The sequence below is a fragment of the Cyprinus carpio genome, chromosome B8 (genome assembly GCF_018340385.1).
Source record: "Cyprinus carpio isolate SPL01 chromosome B8, ASM1834038v1, whole genome shotgun sequence".
Lineage (NCBI taxonomy): Eukaryota > Metazoa > Chordata > Actinopteri > Cypriniformes > Cyprinidae > Cyprinus > Cyprinus carpio.
In genome coordinates, this window is record NC_056604.1 from 13,160,323 (window position 1) to 13,176,698 (window position 16,376).

General features: G+C 35.6%; 1 protein-coding gene across 5 annotated transcripts in view; it reads right to left on the bottom strand.

Moving 5' to 3' along the window:
- sema3b (sema domain, immunoglobulin domain (Ig), short basic domain, secreted, (semaphorin) 3B) overlaps positions 1-16,376 on the bottom strand; it is a 57,651-nt gene that overhangs the window by 26,423 nt on the left and 14,852 nt on the right. For 3 of the 5 annotated variants that reach the window (XM_042729826.1, XM_042729821.1, XM_042729824.1), the window contains exon 1: positions 5,103-5,569. The gene's annotated coding sequence lies outside the window, so the exon portion shown is untranslated. Of the gene's footprint in view, positions 1-5,102; positions 5,570-6,771; positions 6,837-16,376 lie in introns of those variants that run through there. The other 2 variants (XM_042729822.1, XM_042729823.1) reach the window with 1 other exon arrangement.

Sequence of the window (16,376 nt, forward strand, 5' to 3'; positions counted from 1 at the left end):
TCATTTGTGTATCTTTCCAGCACAATCTACAACTTGCAGGTCGTCATGATTTATCTATTCACTCTTTAATCACGTCCACGTAACAACAGACACACACTCACAGGCACAACACAAACAAACACACTCCCTGTTTTAAAAGCATGTGTTCGGGAATGCCTCCCTCTTTTTAATCAAGCAGCAATGTTTTGTCATCTTTCAGACCCATATGAACACACACACACACACACTTCTGCGGGCACTGTCTAATGACATCATACCTCTATAGCCCTTACTTAAAAATAAACATATAGTGATGGAAAAATACTTTATCAAAAATCACATTTATCTGAGAGGGGTTTATCAAGCTCAGTGTGTTATCTATATAATCTATATACATTTGTGTGTGCACAGGTTTAACTGTACTTTTGCAAGATAAATGTTTGAAAATATAGTGAAATATACAAATATAGTGAAACGTGTTAAAAAGGGGACATTTAAGGACATTTGAAGTGCTCCTCATTGTTTGAAAGGCTCATCAATCTACTTTAAATCTACTGATATCAACAGCTTTGTGTATGATTAGACTTGAGGTTTAGCAAATATGATCATCACCATATAGAAACAATCTATGAGAGATACACTACCATTCAAAAGTCTGAGATTCGTCTTTTTTTTTAAAGAAATGAATACTTTTATTCAGCAATGACACACTATCAAAAGTGACAGTAAAGACTTTTATATTGTTACAAAAGTAATGTCGATTTTTTTTTTTACTTTCTGTTCATCAGAGAATTCTAAATAAAAGATATGATATTATCAACACTGACATTAGTAACAAATTTTTCTTGAGTACCAAATCAGCTTATTAAAATGATTTCTAGAAACAGGAGTAATGGCTGCTGAAAATTCAGCTTTGCCATCAAAAGAATAAATTACATTATACAATGTATTAAAAAAGAAAACTGTTATTTTAAATTGTAATAATATTTCGCAATATTGCTATTTTTTTTTACTGTATTTTGGATCAAATAAATGCAGCCTTTGTGAGCATAAGAGAATTCAAAAACATCTTCCTGACCCCAATTTTTTAAAAAGCAGTCTATAGTGAAACTGTGTATAGTGTGTGTATAGTGAAAGTGTGTGTATGTGAGAAGTGAAATGTGGCAACAGCAGCACAAAAGACCATCACAATGACCCTAATCAGCACATGCACACACACTTACGTCATAAAAACAACTTACACCTCTCTCTCTCTCTCTTTTACACACACACACACACACACCTGTATAAGTCTGCAAAAACTCACAAACATGCACACGTCATTTGCTATAGTTTTATTACAATAATCAAAATTCACTGCTCTCTAATCCTTTCTGATTTATCATTCTGTCCTTATCTGTTCATCTTCCCCTCTCCCTCCAGAGTAAGTATGTCGTCCCACCTTCAGCAAACTGACCTGTTCAACATTTTTGCACTTTTGACTCGATCCTGTTCTTCTCTCGCCATCTTCATATCCTCTAAAAACTCTCGGCACACATTCTCAAGAAGGTCACAGAGACTCAACATAAACATAATCAATAACTCAATCCAAACAGGAAGCGATAACAAGTATTATAGATATATAATATAATAATTATATGTTATTGTTAAATGATTAACTTCTGCAAGCTGTATACCAAACCAGTTCTTTGTTCTTGCTCAAGCTACAATGAAAGATGAATTCAGATGGAAAAGACTGTAAAAGTTTACATAACTGCTTATGAAGTATAAATGCAGTGGCGTTACAGTATGTGTGAATAGGCTACGGTAAACAATACACATTAAAAGTGCATTCAATATTTTTCTCTTTGAAAAATTTTACACATTAAGAAATTAATAGTATAATTTTTTTTTTATAGTATTACAATATTAAAGTGTAAAATAATTTGCAAATGAGATGATCACTCCAGTCATATCAATAACCTAATTTGAGTATATAAATATTAAAACTCTGGAACATAAGCTGTTAATTGCCAGTAAGTAATAAACTGGCAATTTTATATTCTACACTATTTTGAAAAACAAACAAACAAACAAACAAAAAAAAAAAAAACTTTAAAAATGTAAAACCAACTATTTTAAATGCTAAAAATACATGTTGCAATTACAACACTATAGTACAGCACTGTATGAAAAAAATGGATATTCATAGATCTATTGACCAACTTACCTACAGTTTCTTGAAATAATATAATACATAATTATTTCCTAATTATTTTCATTTATTTAATTTCAGGACAGTCAACTTTGTTGTTCAGTAATAACTTTCTGATTGATTTTAGAACGACATGTCTGAAATCTACTGCTCAGCAAGCCCAGAAGGGGACAGGAGTGACCATGTTAGATTTATATTTTTGGAACGTAGTTCTGGAGAGCAGCTGCAGTTATCTGCATGATGTTTCTAGCAAACGCTCAAGAGGAGGGAGTTCACATAATCCTGAACATCTCAGAAACACGAGCAGTTAAATCGCTCCTCTATCCTTCCACTACACCATGTGCCACTTTACATGATAGTTTTTATCTGGTTTTAGGCTGCAAGACACAGTTGATCAATCTTCCTTTCAGTAGCATCCTTATACAGTATCTGAACATGTGAGGAAGGATGTGAGGATCTAATCAACCTTCACATCTTATTTGGACTGAACATCTCAAAATGCTATTTTAAGAGTCACTGAGTCACATCTAGAGACAATGCTCCAGGCACAAACCCAGTCTCCTCAACCACAAAAAAAGGAACGCAGAGTATTTAAAATGTCTACATCTGCCTGTAACTTTCATAATAGTGAAACAATGGAGAAAAGATTATGTAACAACAGTATTTAAAGGAAGTTCGAAATTATTTGTGTGGTTGCTTCATCTACCAGGAATATCCTGAAGTTTGACACTTAAGTGATATTTTAGGGCTCCCACACTTTTTGACCAACTTTTCCACATCCTTTTCAGACATCTGTGACCACATGAAAGTCTTTTTTTGCTTCAGAATGATTTATTAATGAATCATTCAGTGAACTGATTCAACTGAAGTGATTCGCCTACAAATTGGACATCACAATGGCTTGTTTTCAAGTTTAATTCTAAACAAAAGCAATATCTAGCTGATGTAATATTTTAAAGTTAAATATAAAATAGATTTTTCCATTATTTTTATGATGTATTAAATGTAGATGACTTTTTCAGGCCTGGAGAACACATCTGTAAGATTCCTGATATATTTTCCATGGCTTTCCTTTACTTGGGAACCCAGAAACATTCACAGTGATGTAAAGAATGTATTCTTTGTTATAAGACAACCTAATGAGTCCCGGCCTACAGGTCCCACCACAGTTAAATAGTACTACACTCCACAAAACAATCAATAACCCCACCATAGAGACACCCGCCCACACCCACCCACAATCTCCTATCAGAATAGAAACTCCAGCAGTGACAGGACATCTGACAACTGTGGTCTAATAGATGGATATAAAGGGCCCTGGAAGAGAGTGTGAGTTTGTGTGAGGGTAAAAGCACAAGTGTGTGTGCATCAGGAGGGGGAGCCAAATTAATCTGGGGTCTGATACCCCCCTGTGGGAGCAGCTCAATTAACGATCCACACCGGCTGAGGCACCGGGCTAAAAGCCATCTCACTCTCAGTCTCTCTTACTTACTCTCTACCCACCCCCTAATCCTGAGAGCAGGAATCAAGGAGCCAGAAAGAAATAAAGAAAGAAACTTGGAGATGCACATTAAAGGAGAGTCTGGGACCTTTCAGTTGTGTGTGCATGAGTCGTTGCGTGTAATTTCATCAAGCACACACACACACACACACACACACACAATGCCCGTCCAGAGTCGCCACTAAAACAACCCGACATTCTTCTCCTCACCAAAAACACAGCTGACCAAAAACACAATGTGTTTCTGTGTGAACACATGTGTGGAGAATGTGTGTGTGTTTGACTGAGGGTAGGTATGTGAGTGTTTGTCTAATTACTGTTTTGGGTAGTGCATGGTATGGATTATGTGTTTTTTGTGTGTATACATTCTTCACTATAGTTTGGGGGCAAATTCTGACAAACCCACTCGTTTGGGACATTTGGGATGATCTCAGTTTGAAAACTCACGATTGACAAATAATGTATTTGTATTGTAAAAAAAGAAGCTTGTGTTAATTTACGGTTAATCTATAACCCTAAAGCATAAATATACAGAAAGATGTTAATAAATATATATGGGGGGGGGGGATTACATTTGTTTATAAATTTGTTTCATTTGTTTTAAAAAGTCTATAAAAAAGATTAATAGAAGTCTATCATACATTTCCACTAAGAAAGAACTAAATGTATGTGTTTGTGTGTGACTATGCACTCTCATCTTGTCATCTTTTCATTAATCTGTGATGGTTTTGGGGTTGAAAATATAAAAATCATAAAATGTTGATGATGGAGTAATGATAACAGTCTTTTGCTCTTTGTGTGAACCAAAGAACATCATCCCATGAGCAACACAGGAACAGTCAGAGTTGCACCAGGGTAAATATTTCAGCAGAATACACTTACAGAATGAACATGTCTTTCTGTATCACTCTTCCATTCTTTATCTGTCACTCTCTCCTTTCCTTATTCACAGACCATTTAATCTTTTAATATCATCCTATATAAAGAAACAGGTCCAGATAGGCCAGTCCACACACATACAGAGATACATGCAAACAAAATTACTGTTCATAACTGTACCAACAAAACAACCCATGATTTATCCACAGGATCTCAGACTCAACTATAGTAATCGCCCTAGAAACACAATACCAGCATCTCATTCATCCACATACTGCACAATATGTTAAATACACACCATGCACAAAGAGGTCGACCAGCTTGTCGCATTGGAGGGCTCCCTACCTCGTGTGCACACTCTCACTTTTTCAACTATTTGTATGGCCTTTATTCCAAGTATTCTAGTAAATATCAAAATATTTAAATGCTGGTTAATACAAATGAATCCATACTTATCACAAATTAAAAAGGGAGAACCAAGCATTCACACACACTCATATATACAATCACATCATTGCTATAAAATTCCTAGAAGAGAAACTAACTTACCTTTTACTCTTTCAGCTTTTTTCTCTTTCTTTTTCCCCCGCGAGTCCTTTAAGCCTGAAGTTCATCCGTTCCTGACAGGTGCCATGGTCCCGTAGACTCCAGAGGAACGACAGGCTCATACACACTCTCCTCAGCCTCTCCAGAACACACACACGCTGTGAGGAGGAATGACAGATCACAGCAGCAGCAACAGTCCTCGCATGGACATGTGTCTCCAATGTGAAGTCCAAGACTACTTCTAATTAATGTGTCTGTCTTTTTTCCCTCTCTCTCTCAGTCTCTTCTGTCCTGGTCTGAAATGATTTTCCAGACTTCTCTCTCTTTTTCTTCTTTATTTTATTTCTTAGCTCCTAATTCCACTGTTTCTTTTTCTATCTACCTTCTTTTTTCCAGTCTTTCTCTGCTTTGGTTCTTGCGCTGACTGCTACCGCAGAGCTCTCTAGCTTTCTCTCTCTCTCTCTCTCTCTCTCTCTCTCTCTCTTTCCCCTCCCTCGGTCAGCCACTCCCTCCTGGATGGTAGGCTATTATGGGTGGAGACTGGTCAGAGGTAAAAGTCTCTCTCTCTCGTGAATACTGGGATGTACACTATCAGATGAGTGTTTTGTTATGGTGGAATGTTTTAATTAGTTTTGGATGAGTTCCTATGGACTCCAGTGCAACTTTAGCTCACCTTAGGAGCGTAATGAGGTAAATTATTAAAGACATAGTTCACCCCAAAAAATGAACTCTTCCTTAGTTGTTCCAAACCCGTACGACTTTCTTTCCTCCGTGGAACAAAGAAAAATTGTATTTATTAAATTAGACTTTTCAAGTCTTCTGAAAGGTTTGTTTGAGGAACTGCCTGAAAAGTTATTATTCACGGAACATCTTCTATCAGAGTTCATATGGAATTAGCAATGTCTGATTCATGAATGAGTCAGATTATCCAGTTCTCAAAACCAACCTAAATTATTTGTCCACACAAATGGACTGATACGGTTCTCAACTTCAATGATCTGGTCACAGTGGTTAACAGCTCACTGGAGGAAAAAAGTCAGTGAATAAAAATTCAAATTGTGGTTTGTCAAAAAAAAAAAAAAAAAAAAAAAAAAAAAAAGCTATAGTACAAATTTAGATGATGTGAAGTATAGTGTACGCATCATATGAATCACTTCAGTGATGTTTTAGATTGCTTTTGCATCCTTTTTTGAAGCTTGAAAATCCAGTTCCCATTCATTTCAACAGCAAGAAAAAAGAACAACTAGTACATTTTTTCAGTCTCTCATTTTATGTTCCAAAAATAAGGTTTTTCATTTTTAGGTGAACTATCCCTTTACCTCTAAATTTAAAACAGTGTATCCATGAAATGAATCTAAAAGTCTAACAATCACAGCAAGCTCAATGTGAGCTGCACTACACACTTTCGACTGAGTGGCGTCATTATGCCACCAATGAGACACTCTAGAGGGCAACAGTCAGCAAATATGATTTTATCAAGCTCTAAAACACAATTACATTTTATTCTCTTTCCCTCCTTCTGTTTCGCAAACACACCAGACCATATGTTTCTAGGTGTTTGGTATCTGAAATAACAATAATCAGATATTCTGTAACAAGTTTCACTGTGAGAGGGAGATAGGGGAAGTGAGATAAAAAGAGAAAGAGCTGGTCCATGTTATATGATACTTACCATAAGCTGTCATGGAGACCTGGTGTCGTCAGCAGCGTATAATGTAAACCTTTGTTTTCCATTTGCTTCACACACACACAGAAACAGACAATAGCACACATGCACAGGTGTAAGAATGATTTAAAATGTAACTGGATATCTTAAGCAAAAAAATAATGAATAAAGTAACAGAAATTATTAAACTCAAAGTGAATACTCAGTTACAACTGATTTAACTTGACATATTTCAGAATGAAACAGGAAATTCAATAAAACAAAAAAGAGCAGACAGGACATTATTTTATCAGGACTAAATGCAAGTTTACTGAAACAATTTGGCTATTGGCAAATATTATCCATTAGTCCACACAGCAAAAAGAAAAAGGGAAAAGAGAAAAAAGGAAAGTCATTTTTCACAATTTGGATGAAATTTCACAAAGACCGTTTTTTAGATTTGGAAGAGAAAGCACTGTTGAATCATTCACAATAAGACCAGGAAAATAAATTAAGAAAGTGGTCAAAACTTATTTTGTATAGAAATGGGGTGACAGTGGTTACTATGCCCTTACACCCACTCCTTAAAAAAGATTTGTTATTGACGTTGGTAGTTCTACAGTATGAAGAACATTTAACATCCATAGAACCTTTCCATTCCACAAAAGGTTCTTTATAGTTGAAAAAGTTTATTCAGATTATTAAAATGTTCTTCACACTAAAAACGAAATATTCTTTTCACTGAAAGTTTCTTTTGGGAACCCAAAATAGTTCTTCTAAGGCATCACTTTGAAAACCCCCTTTCAAAATCTGAGTGTAAATGGAAACAAGCACATACTGTACACACATTTTCACCTGCTACTCTCCCACTTGTCTGTTTCTGTTCCTCTCAGCTGAAGGATGATGGAGAACACATACATATACACAGACATGGTCCCTCCAGGATACATTCATTTGTGAGTGCGTGTGTACTGTAGGCCTGAATAGTCCAGGTGGAGAAACAAATCAAGAAATAGGACTGGTGCTGTGAGAGCCATAAAGGCCAGGACCACCCTAAATGAACTAAACACACACAAAATTACAAAATCACAAAATAATGTGTGTTCATTTAACATGGCTCATATCTGAAAGATATAACCTTGCATTAAATTCCCAAGTCAAGATTGCTTCCTTTTATCTTACAGAAAGCCTACAATAAGAACAGGTTCCTGTAATTACGCAAGTATTCCTGTACAACCATGAGTTAAGAGGTTAGCTCAAGGGCACTGCGGTGACAGAACATGATGGCCATCTTGGTAACCGTTCATTTCATGGGTTGCCCCAACTGGAGATTAAACCTGTGACCTCTGCTACCACATCAGCGCTGTTACTCCACACAGCCATTACTCCTCATCTTCATCTAACCTTAGAGACAGTATAAAGAGGAGACATACCATTGGTAGAAAATGAATGTGAGGAATTAATGCTGAAAATAATGACTAGCAGTCCCATCTTTTAGTTAAGAGTCAACTGTCTTTTAATAGAGGCATTGGTTTCCATTGCCTATTCTTGAATCCACATGTGCATTACGCTGGAAAATAAATAAAAATAAAAATAAATAAATTATGTATTTTTCTTTTCTTCAAAATACAGTATGAACATAGTTAAAACATGGATATCAACGAGCAAAATTCAATAGCTAAAATTTATTGGATTTATTTTTTGGATTTATTGATAAGAAATATATAAACCAGGTCATTGTGTATTTAAAACACATTTAGTTTTTATTAATATTATAAATCTTACTTTTGTATGACTGATAAATAGGCTATTCTATTATGTTATGTTTATTAGTTTATGTTAAAACTGTGGTTACAATAATCCAAATGGGTGGATATTTTATGTTCAATTTAATATATATATTTTTTTAATTATTTGTGAATTCACTTTTCTATGTGTATAGCTGAACCAGCCAGAAATTACTTGCTTCAAAGGGATTTTGTTTTCCCCATTTCACTGTCATTTAAGGCAACATAAAAACAAGAATTAATGCTAGCTTTGATTTTAATGAATAATACCGAGAGTAATTTTCTTTATCATTTACACATTTTAATTACATTACACAATACAGCTACAGTATTGTAGTACATACATTTCTGTAATAATAATCCTAATATATAATGTTATGTCTTTATCAACTAAACCACGTGTGGGTAACTGATTTAATTTAATTTAAATGTTTCATAAATTCAAAAATAATATATACGGCACTAAAACTTAATTAAATAGAACATCATTCTCACAAGTGTTGTAATTTGTGACTTCTTGTGACCACTCATTCTTGTTTCCACAGCAATCTACAGTGTTGCATTACGAGAATAAATATGAAACCCATTTAATCATTTCATAAACATTTGTAAATGTCAGAAAAAACATTTAAGTCTCATGTTAAAGCTTTTACACTGAGATGTTTGTTAGTTTGGCTAGCTTATAATAGAATGACTCAAAGTCAGCCCTTTATGTCACTGATCTCTTACACAACAGAAGTTTACCTAGTCTTGCTACTGTAATTTATTCAATTGTGAATGTTATTTGAAGATGTGGAGAAATGCCATGGTCTAGTACTAATCACAGTAAGATCACAAAGTACATTCAATGGCATCATAAATCACTTCAAGACTCTAATTATTAAGTATTAAAGAGCTTTTGTAGTTGTTATAGCTTTAACTGTTGCAACTTAATCATAAGAACAGGCCATCTACTTCTTTCACTTATGCACTTGTAAGATTTAAAACATAAACAGCTCAACTGTAGTTGAAGTGGGGAACAGGAAGCCATAGTATAGCACACCAGAAATGTAGTATATTTTGTAATTTCTGCAAATCCCTTGATGATTATGATAATTAATGATACTTAATACCCTGTCCTCCGGTCAGAGAGCTGAATCAAATCAAAATGTTCCCTACTTGATCCCTCTGTCTCTCTCTGTTATTCGCTTCAGCCAGCATTCCTGATGGACTGAGTGGAATTCAGGCATTCCGGCCAAAGTCTTCCGCACACACAAAGCGCAGTGGAATTCAGATGTTGTTTCAAAATGAGGAGTTGAGCCCCCTCTCACTTCAGATAGCGAATGCATTATTATATTCTGTGTGTATTGCTTTACTGCCGACTGTCTGATCAGTATTGTTCCCACCGGATGACCTTTGACCCTATATTCTTAGCCATGGCACAAGTTGAGTGTGTGTTGATGCAGGGCAAAAATTTGACTTGTTACCTGCCAACAAAGTACAACAACGAGATGGTCCATTGTGCATTAGCAAGTTGATGAATGTGTTCACACAGACACGACTCAAGGTCTTTGCAAGCATTGTGGTACATTTACTATCAGCGCAGCCGAGTCCTTGAAAACAGTTTATCAATCACTACTGGTTCAGTTAGGATAAGAGAGAGAGAGAGAGAGAGAGAGAGAGAAAGATCAGAATGTGGAAAAAGAGTGGAAGAGGGACACAGCGGTTTCTGGCAAAAGCAGGTTCCGCTGTAGCATGCTGGAGTGTGTGCGTGTGTTTTGGAAACAGTGTATCTATAATAATTCACAATATTACTGTTTTTACTGTATTTTTTATTAAATAAACGCAACCTTTGTGAGCATAAGATACTTATTAAAAACATAATCTTACAGACCCAAAATGTTCTGTGTATATATTCCTTTGGAGAATAAATCCTAAAATTCACATTTTATTTCAGAAAGTCTTACATTAGTATGTATAGACCAATACAATACACATTTAGAATTTGGAGATTTAACAAATGTTAAAACATTAATTGTGCCATTTGCACAAAAACGTGAAAACTGCAACATTAATTGAATAAAAACTAGTGGAGTCTTTTAGTTGATAAATGTGAAGTGGCAATTAAAATATATTTAATCAAACTGAGTTACATTATTCAGTTCCAAGTTTGCTAATTTATGTGTTTGAAGCCCATTTCTTAATTTACCAGCCACATTAACACTACCCAGCAGTTTATGCCCTTAATTTTCTGTTTTAAGCCACAGACCTATTTCCTGTTACAGATGTGTGCTGGTCGTTTGGAACTATATAAAAAAAACAAAATCCATGTTAGAAAAAAATGATTTAAAGAGAAAACCGTGAGATGTGGAATGAGAATAGAGAGGATAGTTCAGTAAGAATGAAATGGAAAAAAAAAATCATTTTCTGGAAATAGTTTCATATTCATGCAATATAATTGTACAGATGTCTGACTGTGATTTCTACTAATATTTTATGGCAGTTATAAAGACACACATTTGCTGTTTTACAGAAGCTTGCTCAAAGATCGGGAGTTCCCTATGATTTTCAGACACTGTAATCCAGAGACTTTAAAGCATTGGGCTTTTCCCTGACGCGCACACACACACTGACTCACCCACACACACATGCTTAAGCCACGTGTGAGGGCCTTAGTAATTGCAGCTAAACTCTGTTAGTGCTTTTAATGATTATCACATTTTCCTGATACTCGCTGAATCAGGCAGTGGACGTTTGAAAAGGTACATTCTGAGATACTGAAACAGTAAGTAATACATTCAATATACACACTGATGTTCAACATTTACAGAAGAATATATTATGTACTGTACATACGTATATGCAAATGTAACAAATATTTAAACAAATTTGTTTTGGATCAGTGCAAGACGAGATTTTTTCAAGAAGAGAAGTGTCTAAAATTGCTAAAAGTGAGTGAATATTAAGGTTTAGGAGCTAAAGACATGGACTGAAAAAAATGAAGAAAGAGGAAAAAAGGGGAATTCAGTTTATTAGAGGACAGATTGGAGGAAGTGAAATCTGTGTGTGATATTTCACTGGCATCACTCATTTGTGTGACTAGCAGTGTCTGACCTTTTACATCACAGTGACATCATCATACATATTGTCATCTACTGAATTGCTAATTGTTCTCTTACCACACACACATCTGTATCAGATCAGTTACAATAATGCAACAGACAAACAGTTCATTCACAGCTCTGAAAGGAATTGCATACAATCAGCCCAATCTGTTCTCAATCTGGTGTTTCTTCCTTTCATCCTGACATCTGCAAATTTACCCTTTCTGATTTTTATAGCTCAAAGTGCCTTTCCTTTTCATGAACTCTTGGCATATCTGCTAAACCAGTGGCTCTTAACTGGTGGGCAAATAATACATTTCTAGGTGCACAGGATTTTTGAGACCATTACCATTCACCAATATTTTAACACTAAGATTGGCCTGTACAGCAATAGTGATTGCATTGTTCATTTTTAAAGTGACCCTTGCCACATTAGTAGGTAATATGCCGCATCAAAATGACCATACTGTAAAACTATACTTGCGAATCATTCTGTTAATATCAAAGACCATCATGACACAGTACTGGCAACCAGTAAACAGCATAAGATCACAGCCAACAGTGATACATTTAAAAATGCAATATAATGTAACTACAATGTAACTAACCATATACACTCTCAGAAAAAAAGGTACAAAAGTGGTCAATGGGGTGGTACCTTTTCAAAAGGCACACCTTTGTACCTAAAGAGTCCACATTGGTACCATAAAGGTACATATTAGTACCTAAAAGGGCCTTTCGCACTGCAGGAACCTTTTCATAGTACCAGAACTAATTGTTGAACTACCCACTTTTGGGCGTTTTCGCACCACAGGAACTGGGTGCTATTTTAGTACCGGACTGCCTTTTTCGAGAACCAAACTGGCTCCTACTCCGGAGCAGGGTCTAACCAGCACAACTGGTACTACCAGTGACTTAAGTAGACATTGATTGGCCAGACGTTTTTCGAAAACCCCCTCACCCGCCATGATTTAAAACGATGTGTAACATACTGTAAACAATGTGTCAACTTAATTCGCAAGTATGACGAACAGCGATAAATATACGGATGCTGAAGTGCAGGCACTTGATTATATCAAATATTGTTTCATTTGCAATTATGATAAATACACTTGCTGACCACAATTTGTTGGCTGCACAGAGCATGAAACAGTCAAAATTCAAGAGACAAACCAAACAGTCAAACTATAAAGACAGCAAATTACACATTTTCAGCCTTTTACATGTTTACAAAGTTATTCATTTTTGCTTATTGCCGGGCCTACGCAGGATCGCCACATGATGTCCAATCTGGGTTCTGAAGCAAAACCACTGTTGAAAACCACTATTTAACAATTACGTGCTTGGTTTGGTGAACAGTGTTCAAAAATTACCAAATCTTTGTTTTGGTAAAGCCTCTAAAAATATGCTGAAATGAAGTGACCGAGAGAAGAAACTTCTCTTTCATCATTCATCTCATTTTTCATCTGCTCTGAAACAACTCTCTCCCGCTTTTGTTTGATCTGTTCCCAAACCCTTTGATGTGCTGTGCCATATTATTTATAAAAATGAAGTGTAAGCACACCATCATTCTTGAAGACACTCTCAAGTTTACAAACAAACACACACACACATAGACACGTTCATATTAGCTATCAAAAGCTGGCCATTAGACAGATGCCAGCTGCTGCACACACACACACGACATGGAAGGTACGTTAGTTAAAGTTTTCCCCTCTTTCACCCACGTATTTTACCAATACAAATCCCTCACAGTCTGTTAAACAGAGAAACACATTTCTTTTCCAAACCGTTTGCCCACTGACACCAGATTCACTTTATTTCTTCATTCTCTTTTCTTTATTCTCCCCCATATCTTTCCTCCTGTTCATTGTTAAAACAGATGTTTGTCTGGCTCTTCCATTGGTAGGAGCTGCAGTGTGTGCGTGTGTGTGTGTGAATGAGGAAAAAAAAAATGACTGTGCATTTAATATTGAACATATGGGACAGCAATGAACTCTGGGTAATGGAATGAACGCCGCCATAGATTCCAGCTGTAGGTGACTGTAAGTTGATTATTAACAGGTCTGTGTAATTAGGTATGAGATTTGTTAGATCAGGGGTCTTCAGAGGTGGTCTACAGTACTTCTGCAGGTATTAAGTTTTTGGAAGAAACTATTTACTAATATCAAAATGTAATAAGCAACATAGAGTATATTACATTACTATGGTAATAAGCACGTTATTATAGGTCAAGCATGTTCTTAAGTTTACACACAATATTTAACAGGACACCATCTCTTGATCCACCAAGAGATCTTTGGTCTGCAAAAAGGCCCCAAAAACAGACCCAGCAGAATCAAAATCATGGTATGTGTCCCAAAACACAGCAACATCAGTGTCTATTTACAGTATAAGCTTATATTAAAGGGGTGGTTGATTGTGATTCCACTATTTAACTTTAGTTAGTGTGTAATGTTGTTGTTTGAGCATAAACAAAGTTATGACGCTGAAAGTTCAGTGCAAACAGAGATATTGTCTACAAAAATAAATTCAAACGATTCTAAACAAAAAACAAAATCAATGACCAAAACGAGCTACTTCCAGGTTAGTCACAAACATCACAAACCCTGAAATTTACAGAAACCCCACCCCCAGGAACATGTAACAAAGGGGGCGTGGCCATGTTGCGCTGCTTTAGAGAAAAGGAAGAGTTGTTGCCATGCTCAAAACTAGGGTGTACAAAAAAAAATCTACCAATCTGAAGCCATTGCGTATTTCTGAGGGAGGGGCTTCATAAAACTAGGAAATCATCAGAGCGTACAAAGGAGAAGGACAGAGCGGTGTTTTTTTTTTTTTTTAATGAAGCATTAACACATGTTAGACTGCACCCCATAAACACAATCAAGCCTATAAAAAAAACAGTCAACCACCCCATTAAAAATATGAATATTTAATATAATTTGATATGCTTTTTAAATATTATTTAATTTATATAAAATATTATATAATTTAGTATGGTTTTATTAATTATGATTTTAAATAATTCGATGAATAAATACATTTACATTTATTTATCTAAATTTACAATATGCTGTTCATATTATAAATACAAGTTATGAGATTCATATTGTATGACTACAAAGTTACACACACTCAAGTTCATATTTTAATAAAAGTTTAAGCAACTGCACATTGTAGAATTTAGGACACATCAGCATCAGGCACCATCAGGATATTAAATTTCCGTGGATGCCATGTGGCTAAAGAATTGGTAAGGCCTCAAGGAACTGCTCACACACACACACACACACACACACACACACACACACACACACACTCTGCCAAGTATCTACAGTGTGCTTGTGTGTGCATGACAATGTTATTTTGTGGTTTGAACTTGAAGAGAATGGCACAGAGCTCTTGAAGAGTTTCTTGGCCTCTATTTTTTAACCACCCTTTCTCAGTCCCTCAAAAACTGCTCATTTCAGAGGATCAGGGAATGGAACAACACTTACACACTGACACACATTTTCTGTGGCAACCAGCGGTGGTTACAGCTAATGAGGTGTGCAAGGACCAAGTGTCCACACAGACGAAAACAAAGAGCTCCATCTGAACTGTCCTTGGCCACACACGCTTATGTTGTGTCTCTAGGAGTTAACACAAAGGGACAGACTGAGTCACTGGAGAGAAAGAGCCACTGAAAGAAAAGGAGAAGAAGAAAAGAAGTGTTGAGAGACTGGGGGATTTCACAATGATGGACTGTCCATTTAACCTGCCTTTGAACTGCTTGACTCTGAATCAGATTCATTTGATTCACCATTCATTTGACAGTTCAGATTCACACTGAATCCAACAAAACTTGAATTGCTTGAACATGATGATAGAATGTAATACTGAAGACATTTAAATTGATTTTTACCATTAATAATATAATATAATATAATATAATATAATATAAGTTAATATAATATAATATAATATAATATAATATGCGATCTGGGAAAACCTGTCGGATGTCGCGCTGGTATGTACTCAGGAAATTCGAAAAATAGGTTGAATGTACATTTTTTTTTTTGTCAAAATTTGGTTTTCATTTAGTTATTATTCTAACATCTTGTCTATCATTTCTGAAAATATGTCGGCAAAATTCACTTATTTAGTGCAGAAAAATAGCGATTTATTGCAACTAGCAGAAAAGACTGTCTTTCTCTTATGTTAAGAATGCGCTGCATTCGCTGAATGCACTGCTGTTTTCTCTTAACACCACAAAAACAGTTAACCTATCAAAATAAACCACGTAACATATATAATAAAGTTGTATCAATGCACATTTCCCACCAGTCCTGTGTAAACTTAAATCGTGAGATGGCGGAGCGCAAGAGAACAACACAGTGGCTGTTCACTTAAACGATCTTGCCCCCTGCACCATTTTCATATCGATATACATTACTTTCATTTAGTTCAAATGGTGACAGCATGAACTAAAACTACAAGTTTAGAACACAAAACTACAAGTTACAGCACCGAACTGTGTCTGGTTATGCAATAAGTCCAGCGTAGAACAGGAAAAGAATTGGAGATAGCCTGCACGCTGTAATCTGTGATGTTTTATGAACTGATATATATACTTAATGTTTAAATGTCTGCAAGTGTTCTGTGTTCCTTGGGGTCATTGTGTATCTTTTACATCATGTACAGTGACTAAAATTTTACCACAGTAAAGTGACTTTTACTTGGAATACTTGACTGTTGTGTTTCCATTTCAATTGACTCACTT